The sequence below is a fragment of the Papaver somniferum genome, chromosome 3 (assembly GCF_003573695.1).
Source record: "Papaver somniferum cultivar HN1 chromosome 3, ASM357369v1, whole genome shotgun sequence".
Classification (NCBI taxonomy): domain Eukaryota; kingdom Viridiplantae; phylum Streptophyta; class Magnoliopsida; order Ranunculales; family Papaveraceae; genus Papaver; species Papaver somniferum.
This window is the reverse complement of record NC_039360.1, coordinates 190,457,032-190,461,627: the sequence shown is the minus strand read 5'-3', so window position 1 is coordinate 190,461,627 and position 4,596 is coordinate 190,457,032. Positions and strand designations below refer to the sequence as shown.

Genomic DNA, 4,596 nt, shown 5'->3' with positions numbered 1-4,596 from the left:
GACAATATTATTTTTTTTATGATTATTAGTGATGCTATTATCATTTATTATTATTAACACTAATGGTCGAACTGTTATCTTAACTATTATCTTAACTACCTTTACAATTTAACTTCATTTCTAATTTAATAGATTAATGGTTCTCATTATGGGAAAAGGTACTCTATTAGTTTCTAAACAAAATTTGGGATCTAACAATTCACTAATAAAAGCAAGTCTTCCTGATATGAAAAGTAATCCAAGCTTGTAGTTGGCCTGTCCAGGTTAGCAAGACCCGACGATGGTTTCCTACGAACAAAGACAACACAAACACACCAGAATTTCAAACCTCACTATTCTCCAGTGCTAGATTATTTAAGTGTTAAATAATTAAGACTAACTAATCTTTATTTCTCTATTGAAATTTCTAGCTATCAGGTAACTGGTTTCACCCTACAATTTTTACTTCACAAATATATACACATAAAACAAGAAACAAGCAATCATCATGCTTAACAAATCAATCAATCAATTCAAAAATATTTTAGTTCTTGATTTTTTTTAGTGATTAAGATTTATCTCACAAACCCAACCCAGTTCTAAACTAATCTTATTTACTAACTGGCACTGGCTATTCCTATTGTCGCCCATGTAAGATCTAATAGTGAGCTCTGATACCAAGTCTGTAGCGCCCCCTAAGCTAGAAGCTGACTAATCCAAGAGATTAACTATAAAGTGAGGCACTAACGATCTAAAACATCTATTTAAACAGTAAGAAAGAAGTTATAATCAAAGATTAACCCGAATCTAAACCCTGTCTGAAATAATTACAATAACTCCTCTCATATGATACATATTCAATAGTGGGTTGGTTTACAAATAGAATATAAACACAAAATAAACACAGCGGAAGCTAACCAACTAACGAAACCAACTCCTCGAAGATTTCATCACCACGTGCACCACTTGAACTGAATCTGTGTCTGAAACTGAAAGTGGGAATTGAGTGAGCACATCACCCCGAAGGGTGCCCAATAGAAATAACAACTGTCTTTCAAGTAATCACTAGAATGATTTGTAAACAATGCAGGTTTTGTTAAAAAACCGATAAAACATGGAAATACAGTAAAGCATATTAAAATAATAGTAGTACTGAAAATATAAAGTTTTACCAACCAATAAACCGGCACACATTCACAACAGAAATAATATTTGAGCGACGTCTTCCTTCGGAGTAGGAAGGCATGACTGTTGCGGATTCTTCAGTGATCATTAAAGCGCCCATGAGGTTTCCGTCCTCAAGTTATAAACGATATGTACCTTACCAGTACCTTATTCTACACGCACTCTACATATCAAGTATCTAAAGAAAACAAATGGTAACAACATTATATCCGACCGAAGTCCTTACACAGTGGAGAGCCCACAATCCGCCCACGTGTAAATCCAACAATCTTATATAATATTCTCAACATCATTCTCTCTAAACACCAAAACATAATAAAATAGCTTTTAAAAGTAATTTAAAAGAAACAGTAAACATTCACGTATGAGACATGCGTTTCCCCTGTACAGAAATAGGGAAAGTATAATGGCCAAATTAAAACCAGACCTATATAATATTCAGCCCAACGAGGCCTATCTAGGTTTACAATAAATAGATATAATATTTGGGAGCACATATCTCACACCAATCAAAAGGAAACCTTCTCCCTTTCATGCTAACTACAAATAAAGATTGTAACCACTTTCCAGTCAATGGAAAGCATCACATTTTGTAAAAATAAGTAAATACTCCCAAAACACAGATATTTGTTGTTTCTAAAGATCCAAGCCCATCCCAAAATGTAAAAGAAAACTAATTTGTAATACACACAAATAATACATGCGTACACATATCATATAGTAACAAAGATATGCATGGATTTCAAAAAAGATAGATTTGTAAAACAATAATGAATATAACAGAGTTCGTTATCGATTCCCACCTCTTTTGATGACAAGCCTTGCCTACCTAGAGATCCATAATCCACTGGTTCAAGCTTTAGATCGATCGTTCATTCTAAAGATTAGCCAAAAATCTCACACAAGGCTCATAACATAATCTCATACAACACTCTAGTTATAAGCTTAGTAAACTATCTAATGGTTCTAAGCCCATTAATTATTCTACACCTTTTCATTGTCTATCTTTAGCACATCTAAGGTTTAATAATTCGATTAGATTGATTGTATAGTCCATTAGATAAGTCTTAAAAATATATACAACTTTGTAGAAGGAACCAAAGGCTAAGTCGGACCACAAGTGGTCCAATTCATCTATATAATAAAACTATATTAAATCCCAAGTCCACTAAACTCGGCCCACTACACAAGGCGCAGTCCAACTGGGTCAAACTAACAGTCGCTAACAGTCAAAGGGTCAACTTAACAGCCAACGTCTAAGTCTGGGTCAAAGTCCGATCAAATGTCAATTCAAATGGTCAACGGGTCAAGGTCAGGTCAACTTGTCAAGGTGCACTGAGTCAATTAAGGACGGGTCTGGTTAAAGTATTAACTCAGTCAGATGGTCTGACTAGGATGACTAATATGTCTAAACTCAAGATACAAAAGCTCAAACAATCAAAACCATAAATATAAATTCCATAAGAATAAATCTAGAAGAAACAACTTCTTAGTTCTATCTTATACTAACTCTAAATGAAATCTTCTCCAAACAACACTGCACTTAAACACAATTCAGACCTCTTCCTTGCATAACACAGCACCACCAATGCAACTTCATTCTCAACTCAATTCATTTCAGCAGTAACACAAACAATCCATCTAGGTTTACATCAGCTCTATTTTGGTTCCTGTAATTTCAACTTGTTACAGTCACAATCAAGCACAACTGTAGACTAATCTACATACTTCATTTCAGTGACCAGAACACCAACCCCATGAACTGAAACTTCATCACCACTACCAATTCAACTTAACTAGATCACTAAAACAAACTGCAGCTCCACCAGCAAGACAATGCCCATCTACAATCGTAACCTCAGTTCAACTAACAATTGCAGCCACCAAAAACATGTTTGTAACCTCCTAACATCACAATTAAACTGACATCCTCGTATACCAACAACCAATTATCCATTTCAACTCCACTAGACTTCAAAGCTACATCAGCACAACTCCATCTTCTCTTGTTCTCAAACTCAGTCACACCATATCCCATTTCAACCATCACTTGATATGATTTAACCTCAACCCCTGCGCCAATAGTCAATCTCAGTATCATCAGCTTCTCCACCGACTATTCTACACAACAACAACAACATCATCTTCTTTCATTTGAACTATCTAACACATTCCTAATTCATACATCTAAACTTCAGTTCAATTACCACCTGCAATCATCAGTATCTCTTCATCTTCATATCTGCAACACCATTCTTCTCAGCTTATTTTATACGTATCTCAAGCCTCCTCTGTAAAGCATATACATTTCAACTTTACAAGCTCAGCTAAGACAACCACCACTCGCAGCTTTTCATTGTCCTCGCCAGTTCAGCACCAACACCATTTCCTTGCTCTTACCACAACCAACACAGCTACATTCCATATCAACTAAACTCTGAGCTTCATAAGCAACACAAGTTTATCAACAGACCACCAACCTCTTCCCTGCACTCCACAACACCACAGCAACAACATCATCACCACCACTTGCAACAAGTGTAGTTTCAGACACCTCTTCTCTCATCTGTTATTTCTCTTCAAACAAACTATTTTCACTGAGACCATTCTCAAATCCATATACCAGCACCCCAAATCTTCTCAGACTACCCTTGTATTCCTAATTCCTTGAATTTACAACTCCTTCAACTCTGTGACTAAATTTCATATTAAATCAAACCAAACTCTTCTTCGAACCACCATCTTCAACCTTAATTAAACTCAGGAACCCTAATTTACTAATTTAGGGAAGAACAAGGGAAAAACCCTAATTCTATATGAAATCAAAATTAAACTTCAAACAAATTCTAACTCAAAATTTACAGAAGACCCATCTTTAATCTATCAACACAAAGCAATTTTAAGAAAAGAAATCAATCAATTCAGAACCCTAAATAACCTTACCCTTTTCTGCTTCTTTCAAAACTCAATCGGTAGCAGCATCAGCACCTTCTCCCTCAACTCAACAAGATTCATAACTTAAAAGAATTCCTCATACAACAACTAAACCAAATTCTAATGAACTGAGATCGCAGAAAGAGAAGACAAAGAAGAACATAGAAGAAAAGGAAAGAGAAGAAGAAAGAGAAAGAAAAACAGAGAAGTGATTTTCTCATCGACACGTACAGGATAAAACCAAATGGTTTTTCTACGGGCCCCAAGAAACGGATAAGGGGCAGCCAAGGCGGTTTATAAGTAAAATGATTATTTTTCCCTTCGATTATTCTGATGATATCTTCTTCGTCCGGTTTCCGATTGACACGTTCGAGTAGTCTATCTCGCATAACTTTACGAGACCTATCCAGTGATACTAGTTTCGTATCTAGATCGTTGGATTAAATCTTATTAATTAAAATCTACGTTAACTAATCGAGTCATTAGCGGCTTAATCTT

General features: G+C 35.4%; 1 long non-coding RNA gene across 1 annotated transcript; it reads right to left on the bottom strand.

The window, feature by feature from the left end:
* Positions 1-715: 715 nt before the first annotated feature.
* On the bottom strand, positions 716-4,288 carry LOC113358310. Its single transcript, XR_003364460.1, has 2 exons — positions 4,108-4,288; positions 716-968 (listed from the first exon to the last, which is right to left on the bottom strand). It is a non-coding gene; the product is annotated as an uncharacterized LOC113358310 (long non-coding RNA).
* Between the last annotated feature and the right edge of the window lie 308 nt (positions 4,289-4,596).